The following is a 12,842-nucleotide window of genomic DNA, read 5'->3' as shown; positions in this document are numbered from 1 at the left end:
GGGCGGGCGCACCTTCGCGCGCCGGCCCGACACGCATCCGCGTCCGGCTGCCATTAGCGATGCTCCTGCTACACGCCTAAAGTTATAGGTGGTATGTTAATAATAATTAATAATAACCATACCTTGCTCGTTTGCGGGAGGTCACTTGGCCGGCCGGGTTTAGTCGTGGCAGGGTCGCTTGAGGTGAAAAGCACACGCTCTGAACGTACAGTCTTAATTCTTAGATCGGGGGCGAAAATGGGGTGGCGTTTGGACTGGGAGGAGGAGGATGTTGCTGTTTGGGAGCATGTTTTGCGAAGAAGAGGAGGATATCCTGGGCTGCTGATATCCTTTCTCTCCTTCGCCTCCCCGCCATCCCAGTTTGCGATGGTCTGAGGTCATCTGGTCTTGCACGGTGTATGTGTTTGTGTGTTTTGTGCTTAGTTAGAAGTATGTTATTACAGGCGAATGGGGGGGGCATGAATCATCTCAGTGACTCAAAAGGGGAAGGGGTTGTGGTATCTTATGGGGCAGTGGAATTTGCTGACAAGTATTAATCTAGTGGGGCAGGAGTTTGTGGTACCTTGCTTTTTATTTTGGGTGACAGAGATGCGAATGTGGGAGCCGTGGGGGGCGAACATCTTCGTTCAGTCTGCATATGTAAGAGTTGTGTCACATCAGCCTGGGTGTGTGTGTGTTCAGAGTGGGGGTGATGCCTGCACTACATCATCACTACGGGTTGTGTGTAGATTGGGGGCAGGGAGCAGAAAAATCCCATGATGTACCAGTGTAGACATGAAGCCCTTTGAACAATGATGTCAGCCATGTATAGAGAACAGAGGGTATATTGACATGAAGAGTATGAGAAATCTTTCCGCCATGGGCTGGAAGGTAGAGACATTGAGTCCATATGGGTATTGTAGGGTGAATGGGCATTATAGCCTGGTGATATTGAATTGGCAGTCTGTTGTCGAACTGGAGGGGTGGGTCTCTTTAGGACTTGTTGATATCAGGGTGACAAAAGGTGCTTGTTATACAACATTCATACTCATAAGCCTGGATGTGGTATAGCGATTACAGTGGTCCCAGCTGGTGTGTGGAGGGCGGGAAAGTCCGCTTTCAGTATTACCGATGAGGTAGCAATTATATTGGGGAAACTAGTAATTATTTTAAGAAATCTGAATTCAAAACTTGGTGGCCAGTATTTGTATTGGAGTCAAATAATTCACACACAATAACTGAAAGTAGAGACCAGTCTAATATTATTACCTGTTTCAGTCAGAGCAGCACTAAAACTGTATTAACAGAGGAAAAAGGATATATTGGCTTGTTATGGTTGAAGTGAAAAGAGTTGCTGTTTAACATTTATGTACTAAAAGTGCTACTATGGATGTATTTACTATTTAACTTTACAAGAATCATGGTCAACTACTCTTCCTCAAACAGTGTGACCTATATACAAAAATGAGGACGAATCCCTTTTCCCCCAGAAGTAAATTCCACTGAAATGATGCCTAGCTTTGATAGCTTCAGCAATTTCCTCCTCAATTTTGTTTTTGTTTGTCTTATTATCAACTTTACATTTTTCATTTTTCACTTGGAAAATACTTACTCCCCCCCCCCCCATACTAAGGAGTTAAGACAGTTGGGAATAAGCCCCATTAAATTCAGTGGGACTTGCTCCTGAGTAAAGATGCATTATTCCCTTTTGGGCTTCTTTGCCTTTTCTGGTGGTCTGTGGCACTGAGCCTCCATGATAGTGGCTGCTTAATTCTCCAAACTTCAAGAAGGGTCCCCCCCTCTTGTACTGCGTGTCATCTAATCGTCTAATTTTGATAGATGCCACTATTTGAAATTATTGTGTTGCATATGTTGTAAGCAACACTGTTTGGGAGCTCTACTGTCCCTTGGGGGAAATGCTGAGAATTAATCCATTTTCTATGAATATGATGCTGGTGCCTAGGAGTTTGAAACATTACTTTCAATTCTGCTTTGGTGGGCTCCACTAGAAAATCCTGTGATGTAGAATTTGTCATTTATTGGGCTGCCATTTGTGGCAGGAGTTAGGGAAATAAAGTATAATTCCTTACTTTCATATCATTTTTAAAAAATTAAACTTGCATGTCCTTAAAACTGTTGGAATATAAAGGCCTATTAGAAGGAAATGTATTGGCTGCCATTCTTATTTACAGTACTTTCCCCAGAATTTAATTTTACCTTATGTTCAGCTTGATTTCACTGTCTTGAGAAAGGTGAAGAAAAGTTTAGGTTCTAGTCATACAACTGGCCAATTCTGTGCTAGCCAGCCACTGAATTACTTTCATGTCTGTTCCTGTTGGGATACCAATTTTATGTTGGTGGATCCTTGGGTAATGATATAATTTCAGGACTGCGAGCCTTATTTAGCAGTGTTGTTGTTACAAAAACCAGAAGAATCTTTAACTCAGTTTTCCCATAGCACTGTACTATAGGAAATGTCTGAGGTGGTTTGTGAAAAATTGTTTACTATGCCTTACAGAACATGTACAGAAACATCTCACTGGTTTTTCTTTGGTTTGCTGTTTGCCAAATAGTGATTTTTGAAACTTCAGATTTTCGGTACACTTGTTTGGGTGCAAAGGCAACCATTAGAACAGTTTGGTCTTGAGAGGTTTTTTTTAATAGTCTGTTTCTATATAAGCTTTCATTTTGTAAATGGCTCAGTTCCACCCAATTGCATCTTTGTAGAATGTATTGCTAAGGTTTTGAAATTTTAGAAATTAAGCTTTTACATATGAGTAGCTTTTATATCTTACTGCAATATTGGACTACAGAATGTGCATATGCTTCTATTCTGAATGTGAATATTTAGTTCAATGGTACTATTCATGTTGTGTGTCTTGACATATTTAAGGCTTTAGTTCTTCACAGGGAAGGCTTTGTATGAGGACTAATGGGTGGGGAAATTAATCTGTTAGAGTAGTATGCCTTTCAGATTAGCACAAAAAAGAAGGAAAGCAGATGAATCACGCTTGTTGACATTTCATTTCACTTGTTCTCAGTATATGCCATTTATTCATGCTAAAAATGCATTTTGGAATATCAAAATATGATTTTGCATAGACAACCAGAATTAAAGCAAAAACATCAATATTAAGGTCCAATATTATGTTTTCAGTTATTGTGAAACATGAAAATAAGATTTCATAGAAAATGACAACAGGATAAATATACCTTTAAAAAGATCTGACACAGACACCAAAATTCATACCTATACACGTCTATTTGAAAGTAAGTCCCATGGAATTCACTGAGGCTTTCTCACAGTCAGTGGATATAGGGGTTGGAACCTTCATTTTCTTTGTTGTGCTTTATAGCATTAGGTTTTGACTCCAGTAATTTTTCTTCATATGTGAAGTAGGACAATTACTCCTCTTGGATTTCTGTCCCATCCTGTCTTAGAATAATAGGGTGAGTTACTGTTTATTTGGTTAAGGATGAAGGATTCTGATTTCTACTACATTTGGACAAATTTGCAGTATCCAAGGTCTGCCTTCATTCTGTTTGAGTCTTGTGGAGGCATAATGCTCCCAGTTTGCCTAGCACTTGTGAGCAGCCCATGGGACTGCAACCTCCCTCCAGTCCCTGGAGTGTGAATTCCTGTCACAACTTAATTATAATTAAGCATCACATTGGCAGAGATGTACACCGTGGTCAGGGCTATTCAGCATTCCCACTTAATGAAGATTTCAAACCCTGGTTTGAACCCAGCTCCAAATTATGGTTAAGGAAAAGCCCTAATTAGGCAGGTGATGGAAATTTGCACTCCAGAAAGGAGGGATTGGGAAGGGAGTGCAAGATCCATTCCTGAGCTAACTGGGAGTGTTACACCTGCATTTATTAAACATATTCATCAAAATGTATTACCCTCACTTTCCATTAGAAAGTCTCAAGGAAATTTTAAAAAGTTATGAGAGCAGTAAAAGAGTGAAGCAGTGAACAAAAATTCAGATAAAGACTTGAATGCAATTAACAATTCAGCAAATTATAATTTAACCATTTTATGCCAGTTGTTAACTGAGATCTTGAGTAGACCCCTTTGCATGTTGTGGCCTCCCCCAAAATACATTTAGTTTGGATTAGAGCAAGGGTGGGGAACCTGATTGTGGCCTTCCAGATGTTGCTGGACAACAGTCACCCATGAACATTGAACATCTGCTGGCTGGAGCTGATGAGAGCAATACAGTGGTACCTCGGTTTTCGAACGTCTCTGCTGACGTACATTTTGGTTCCTGAACGCTGTAAACCCAGAAGTAAATACTTCAGTTTTTGAACATGCCTTGAAGTCGAACTTGCCACACGGCTTCCGCTGAGTGCAAGATCCTGAGGCCTGGCTGTCGGCTTTTGAGTTTTCGGTTTTCGAACGTTTGAGAACCTGAACGGTCTTCCGGAACGGATTGCGTTCGAAAACCGAGGCTACAGATTTCCCACCCCTGGACTGGAGAGTGCTTTTGCAGTGGCTGCCCATGGTTCTGGAACTCCCATGTGAGGTCTGCTTTACTGCCATGTTCACTTCACTTCACTTTTTAGGAAAGCTTCTGATCCTTAAGTCAGAGGCGGATTTAGGCTCAGAGTCTTGGGAGCACCACAGGGGGTATCACAACTATGATCTAGAATGAAAGGTAGGAGGCACGGGGCATCAAATTTTGGCATTTCACAAGGCACCGCTGAAATTTGAGGCCTCAAGGTCTGCTACTGCTTGAGTATATGGCGTTCAGGACAGATAAAAGAAAGTATTTCTTAACACAGTTCATAGTTAAACTGTAGAATCTATTCCCCCAGGAGGCAGTGATTACCACCAACTTGGATGATTTTAAAAGAGGATTCAACAAATTAAAGGAGGGGAGAGCTATTAATGGCTACTAGCCACAATGGCTAAGTGCTGCCACCATGGTTAGAGGCAGCAGTGTTTTTTAAATGCCAGTTGCCGAGGGCCACAGGTGTAGAGAGTACTTATGTGCTTGAATCCTTCTTCCTGGCTTCCTGCATGCATCTGGTTGGCTGCTGTGAGAATAGGAGGCAGGACTAGATAGGCCATTAGCAGCAGCAGCAGGCTCCTCTTATGTTCTAATTCTACCATATATTGTTTTAGTAGAAATGGTTTTAGTGGATGCTTTCTATGTTTCCTTTCATATTCTCAGCATTGTTTTTTTACACTTGTATTATAATGCTTTCAGGGACGCAGGTGGCGCTGTTGGTTAAACCACAGCGCCTAGGATTTGCCAATCGGAAGGTCAGCGATTCGAATCCCCGCGACGGGGTGAGCTCCCGTTGCTCAGTCCCGGCTCCTGCCAACCTAGCAGTTCGAAAGCACGTCAAAGTGCAAGTACAGCGGTACCTCGAGTTACATACGCTTCAGGTTACAGACTCCTCTAACCCAGAAATAGTACCTCGGGTTAAGAACTTTGCTTCAGGATGAGAACAGAAATCGTGCTCTGGTGGCATGGCGGCAGCAGGAGGCCCCATTAGCTAAAGTGGTGCTTCAGGTTAAGAACAGTTTCAGGTTAAGAACGGACCTCCGGAATGAATTAAGTACTTAACCTGAGGTACCGCTGTAGATAAATAGGTACCGCTCTGGCGGGAAGGTAAACAGTGTTTCCGTGTGCTGCTCTGGTTCGCCAGAAGCGGCTTAGTGATGCTGGCCACATGACCCAGAAGCTGTACGCCGGCTCCCTCAGCCAATAAAGTGAGATGAGCACCGCAACCCCAGAGTCGGCCTCATGGTCAGGGGTCCCTTTATCTTTACCTTTATAATGCTTTAAGTTTCTCTTAGACTTTGCTTGAGGAAAGGAAGGGCAGAATGATATTTTTCATTCTTGTTTATTGAGAATATTTCAATTAAAAATAAAATAGAAAGTGAAAGTGAATGATTAAAATGTTATACAGTGGTGCCTCGCAAGACGAAATTAATTCGTTCCGCGAGTTTTTTCGTCTTGCGTTTTTTTTCGTCTTGTGAAGCACGGTGTCGGAAAAGTTTTGGAAAAGCTTCAAAAATCACCAAAAACCTCAAAAAAGGCTACCACACCGCGTTCTATGAGTTGCTCCTCGAAGTCAAGTCGCAACTGTATTAACGGTTTTAAGAAAAAGGAAACAAACTTGCAAGACGTTTCCGTCTTGCGAAGCAAGCCCATAGGGAAAATCGTCTTGCGAAGCAACTCAAAAAACCAAAAACCCTTTCGTTTTGCGAGTTTTCCGTCTTGCGAGGCATTCGTCTTGCGAGGTACCACTGTAAATGAAAAGCTGATGGAGCAAAAAGGGTTTTATACTGAGTTGGAAGGCTGGCAAAGAAAGAACAATAGAGGCGTCTCTAGGAAAACTTAGGTGGGGCAATCAAAACAACACTTTTTTGTGCTTTAACCAAAGGCAACTCAAATGTTGGTGGAATGCAAAGGAGTGTGTCTCCAGAAGATTATAATCAACTGGCGGACCTAAAGGTACCGTATTCCCATGTTGTTCAGGGCATTTTGGATTGGAACCAAAAGCGGACCAACAGCCACAGAAACTGTTGCAATCAGTGGCTCAGGTCAACAGATTGGCCACGACATTCTGGACCTCTGAAACTTTCAAATGCTTTTAAAAACGTGAGAGGAACTTGCGTCGGGCTGGCAGACCATCTGTTCCAGCATATTGTTCTCACAGTGGCCAACCAGATGCCCGTGGGAAACCTGCAAACAGAACCTGAGCACAAGAGCACACTCCCCTCCTCCAATTTTCAGCAACTGGTATTTTCAATGGTAGCTCCACATGGAGCACATTGCAATAATACACTTGCAGTGTAGCCAAGCCATGGGTTACTCTGGTAAAATCAGATTTTTCCCAGGAGCAGATATGGCTCATCTACCAGGAAAAAAGGGCAATTTCCAGTGAAAGATACACAGAGACGAAACCTAAGCAATTTCAATTAGCAGGGCATTGTGACATAGCCACAGCAAAGGCACTATCTCTTTTGTTCACTTACCAAATCTCCTGAAATGGTATCCAGAACAAGGTCTTTGACATTAATCTTAATTCCTAGGCAGGCTTCTCAAAGAGAGAGGTCTCTAAGGTAACCTGGTCCTAAGCTGTTTAGGGCTTTAAAACCTATAACCAACACTAGCTTGTGCAGCTGTTTTTAAAAATGTTTGAGCAAAACTTTCCATCCCATAACTGGATTTAAAGATGTATTGTAATATGTCTAGATAATCCGTGTAATCCTGGAAAATTTGGAGTGGAAACATCTCCCTATGCTTGAGCACGTTGCCCCAAAATAGAATATTAGGTACAGTCAAACCTTGGTTCTTGAATGACTCTGTTTTTGAAAGTTTCAGCTCCTGAACACCAGGAAGTAAATGCTCCAGTTTTTGAACGTTTTTCAGAACCCGAATGTCCGATGCGGCTTCCGCTTGAGTGCAAGAAGCTCTTACAACCAATCGGAAGCCGTGCCCTGGTTGTCGAGCATTTCAGAACCTGAACGGTCTTCCGGAACAGATTATGTTCGGCAACCAAGGTTTGACTGTACTTACTATAAAACCTATCTTAACCCTGGTTCTAAGTCTCAACGCCACTTCTTTAAGGCTGGATGGAAAACTCCTTTTCGTTCCTCTTACCAACTTGACCAGATTAACTATGACTGTTTTTATCAGGAAGGCAGAGCAGGAAGAACACACAGATGGTTGGCTTTTCTTCTCCAAGAATCCTGTACACATCCTTAGGTCTGCACAGATACTTTGTCCTGCCTACTAGTACTATTGACCAATTGCTTTCTCCAGTTAACTGAAAAGAAATAACTTTGGTACTGAGTGTGGAGGGAAAGGCCTGACAAGTCAGCAGTGTTGAATACTTCTTATAAAGGAACATGTTTTTGGAAGACTATGGTGATAATATGGAATAATAATAACAACTTTGCATATTTCCAGGAGCCTTTTTTTGTATTCAGATTTTCTTTCCTAAATTGAGATTGTTTACATTATCAATCAGTTGTGAATAACTGACTAACTTCTATGTCAGTGATTGCAGGAAAATGTGACTTTATATGGTATATTGGAAAGTTCTGCCTTTCTTTCACAAGGCATAGAACATGGGTTGGGAACTTCTGGCCTATGGGCCAAATCTGGCCAACTAGGCTAGGTTCCTAATTTGACTCATAAGTCACAACACTTTTCTTCCAGCCTTGTCCACCTGTCATTTGCCTGATGTGTCATTACATTAGATATTAACATTAGATATGGAACAGGTAAAGCTGTGGATGCAAAGGAACAATTGGGAACCTTATAGGGCTCTCCCTTCTGTTCATTTGCATTTGCAATTTGCATTTGGTGCTGTTTAAATTTGATGCTAAATGCAAAATCTGCTGCATTTGGCCTGGATTGCATCCACGTGGGAGTTTGAGTGGATCCAACCAAGCAACACAGCTTGCATTCTGCACCAAATTTAAACAGCAGTGAATACAAACCATGCTTCAAAGGAGCAGTTGGTCAGGAAGGCTCCCAGTTCAGTTGTGTTTCACACTGAATAAAAATTGCACTGCTTTGGGCTTGATCTAATTGGAAGGTCAATAGCCCTGTTAAACTGTTAAAACATGTGGAGGGTTAATCAGAATTGTATCCAGCCTGCTGTCTGAAGCAGGTTCTTCACTGTGGCATGAAAATAACTTTGGTTGGTTTTGAGATCCCACAGTTCAGTATTTATTTATATTTTATATTTATATTATTTATATGTATCATATTTATATTTATTTATGTCCCACATAATGTGTTTTGCAAAGAGCAGCAGCATCTCTTGTGCTGGAGATCCATCTTAAACAGGAATTCTTCTTAGCTGAGGATCTTGGTTTGCTTAAAGAAACAATGTAGTTTTGAGACTCATCCATTTTCAGATGAATTTAAGGTAAGGCTTTCAAGTTGTCGCAGTCAAAATAAAAAAATTCCTTCCAGTAGCACCTTAAAGACCAACTAAGTTAGTTCTTGGTATGAGCTTTCGTGTTCATGCACACTTCTTCAGATACAGATATCTGAAGAAGTGTGCATGAACACGAAAGCTCATACCAAGAACTAACTTAGTTGGTCTTTACGGTGCTACTGGAAGGAATTTTTTTATTTTGACTATGGCAGACCAACACGGCTACCTACCTGTAAGTTGTCGCAGGTTTCTCTGAAAGCAAAAGCAATTTTTTCATCATGCATCCTTTAATAGATGTAATAATTTTGTGTAGTTACATGTTTACTGTCCTTGATTAAGCTAATTCACATAGTGGTGGCATAAAGTAAGAAACTATGATATTAGATATATATCTATACTTTTAATTTTATTAGCTTTCTAAGAAACATGATATAATTATAAGCATAACAATTGGTTTCCCCCCTCCCCCAGAAGACCAATACAGTAAATTTTCCCATAGATCTATTTGCACAGTTGGTCAGTGCCAGTCATTTGAATACTTTATAAAGTGATGTCATATTTTAGCAAAATCGTCTGTATCAGTTGCATCATGGCGTGTACTCTTAGTTACCGTAGTTTCTCAGATAAAGCAATTATCCATACTTCCTGTGATACTGTGATCTCTTTATTTAAAATATCATTTCACCCTTTTGGTGAAAAGAGCCTCCAAAGCCTCTAAAGAATTCAGCGGTGTGACCACAAATACTTATGGGTACTTTAGCTGGAGAAGATGACCCTGTTGTGGATGGATGCTTCCATACAACCTTGACGGAATAACATAGGAGAAACTTGTTAGAAAATCTAAAAAAGGAATGAATATTCTAAAGGCATGGAGGGGGGATGGAGGGGTGTTACGTTTAGTTGTCCTGTTATATTTTGTTATACTTCTATGAAAACAAATAAAATTACTTTTAAAAAAGTAAACACAATTTTAAAACAAATGATGATACTAAATAGAGGTTAAAAACCATAAAGCAATGAAACCAGATCAGTAGCAGCACCTTAAGTATTATTATAAGCATAGGTAAACGGCATGGAATTGACAGTTTATTTGAAAAGTAGTGAAGATGGCAATAATTGAGCTTTCCTGGGTTGAATTCTTGAAGACAGGATGCCTTTGGAAAGACTCTTCCACCTGCCTAGCCTCAGGACTCAGCTACATTGGCAAAGAAAAAGTGCTTTATATGTGTTGTTTATGTATTATAACACTGTGATACCAGATGGCAGTGTAGAGCTCAATTTTTGCTAACCCGATTTCTCATACAAAGTTTACAATGCATTTAACGAGTACTCAGAGAAGATCTTAATTGCTGGGTAGACGCTTGCTTTACACTGCACCTGAACGGAAAAGCATCTCTTGACTGAATTCGGAGAAAGTGTAAATCTTAAAGACAGAGAAACAATTTTAACTTATAATTAAGAGTCCATGTACCTGTAATATTCTGCATGGTTCAATTTGCAATGCCAGCTATAGCATAGACTCTGTACCCTGGGCAAGAGTCAGTAAGTACATTATAATTATTGAATGAGGCTTGGTCATGGACTTGGGGTTAAGGTTCTTGAGTTTATAAATCTGTGGTCTATACCTTTTCAGGCAAATATATTAAAGTATTGACTAGCGTGTCTGTGAATATTTGTATGTTGCATTGTGGCTTGACTGGTGGCTCTGGCAAGCTACTTGCTCAGAAGAAATTGTTACTATTCTGCATTCTAACTGCAAGGATGTCATCTTGGTTAATATTTACATATTTATTTTATTTATTCCACAATATTTAGAGATCATTTGATTTTAACAAAATCTCAAAGCAGTTTAATATTTGTCCACCCTCCTTTACTCTCTTCCACCTGATTTCTACATTGGAGATTGCATATAAATCATGTGGGGAATGACAAGTGATTTCTGATAAAGAAATTCCGATGCAGGGAAGGAAATAAGAGTGAATAGATAAGAATACATAACTGACAGTCGAATACATAATTTGACAGTTTTGGCTATCCTCCCTCAAGAATTTTTCTATCTACTTCAACAGTCACTGTTTAAGGGAGTACTCAAAACTATGTTTGTTATAAAAATATGGGTGCAGCATTAATTTTCATAAGGGTGCCCTGTTAATTCTTTTATATTCTGCTGAGTCTGCTTTCTCCTTTCCCCATCAACATCCCTTTCTAACCTTGATGTAGTTTACTCCTGTGACCTACTTCCTTTCCACTCATTAACATTCTTGCTTATCATTGACCCTTAAACCTGGACTTTTAATAGAATTAATAGAAACAACAGAGCTCACACCTGAGTAATTGTTTCTGGTTGACAGAAGATTGCTTTACTCTGTTTATATTTAGAAATTCATGTGTACCTCAGTGGAATGGAAGGCTTTTTCAGAAAATCAAGCAAAAACATAATGAAAAATTAAAATAAAAAACACATCCATTTAAACTAAGGTTCACAACTTTATTACTAAACTATCTGTGATGGAATAGATGGTTAATTAACTTCCTTTTTCTTCCTATGTGCGTTACCTGCTGCTTAGGTGAGAACCAGAAAATACTGTCTGCATTGTTTAGGTCACCCTATCTTGGCACAAAACATCAATTCAGTGCTAAAATTGAACCTTGCACCTCTCTGCCAGCATCCCTGAAAGGTGTGTCTAGGAGACCATTGACAGCAGCCTGTGAGTTTGGGGTTAGTGAGTCCCAAGGCTTATTCCCTTTCCATGGTGTCTTGGTGACATGTGAGAAATCATTCATTCTTTCAAGAAAAGGTGAATTTCATTGTCACTATAGAAATCAGTTAGTAAGTGCTTGATATCAGGGATGGAGAATGAAAATCTCCAGTGATGTGTCTCCCCCCCCACACCCCAAAAAAATCTGAATTAGAAAATGTCCCAGAAAATTAATTTAACTTAGAACAAGAATGGAAAGAAAGCATAAAATAGGCAAAAGCATTAAAGTCATAAATAGTACTAAAAGTATTCATCCGCCAGCAGTCAGTAACAAGGAAATGTAATTTAGCATGCTTATATTACTTTTATTTAGTACTACTCCAGGGCAGATTTTTGAAAATCCAATTTCTAAATAAATTGTTCCAAGTCCCCTAAACCTTTACATATGCACTCTTGTACATATTGTAATTTCTGTTCTGATTTGAGATGCCATATTATTTATCCTCTTCTGTCTATTTTGCCAGGGAACCCAAATGAAAGATTTGTAATCCCTTGTTTATTGGATAAAGTCTTGTATCACTGGACAGGTGGCTAATGTTTTCAAAATTGCTATATCCATAAGAGGTCAAATGATGGACTGTATTACAGGGACTGCATTAATTGTGTTCTGTATAAACCGGATCAGGTCTTATTACTGTAATTAAGGTATTGATTGATTACTTGTATTTAGTAAACAAAACTAAAAACTTTGAAATAGCCAGGCTTGCCTAGTTTTTATTTGTAATTGGCATTCATTTGTTGTTGCTAATGAATTTAGGAAACAGATATTTTGTGTGCAGAAAAATAAAGCAGTGAAGTTTTTTTTAAAATAAAAAAACTTCCTCTTCACATCACTGACTGTAGCTCTTCCCCTGTCCAAAAAACAAAGGCTAAGGAGAGGATTAAGGCCACATTCATTCTGATAGTCTAGTTGTACCTTAACCTCAACTGAAGCTCATAAAGTTTCTGTATGTTGTGTTAAGATACTGTAAAAAGGTAAAGGGTAAAAGGACCCCTGACCATTAGGTCCAGTCGTGGCCGACTCTGGGGTTGCGGCACTCATCTCACTTTATTGGCCGAGGGAGCCGGTGGACAGCTTCCGGGTCATGTGGCCAGCATGAGTATGCCACTTCTGGCGAACCAGAGCAGCGCACGGAAACACCATTTACCTTCCTGCTGGAGCGGTACCTATTTATTTACTTGCACTTT

At 40.0% G+C, this 12,842-nt stretch overlaps 1 protein-coding gene across 3 annotated transcripts in view; it reads left to right on the top strand.

Moving 5' to 3' along the window:
• Positions 1–12,842, top strand: part of TANC2 (tetratricopeptide repeat, ankyrin repeat and coiled-coil containing 2) — a gene marked incomplete at its 3' end in the record, with an annotated part of 194,571 nt that overhangs the window by 820 nt on the left and 180,909 nt on the right. The window lies entirely within an intron of this gene.

Source organism: Podarcis liolepis, assembly GCF_965112155.1.
Source record: "Podarcis liolepis genome assembly, chromosome: 13".
Classification (NCBI taxonomy): domain Eukaryota; kingdom Metazoa; phylum Chordata; class Lepidosauria; order Squamata; family Lacertidae; genus Podarcis; species Podarcis liolepis.
This window is presented reverse-complemented; position numbering and strand designations above follow the sequence as displayed.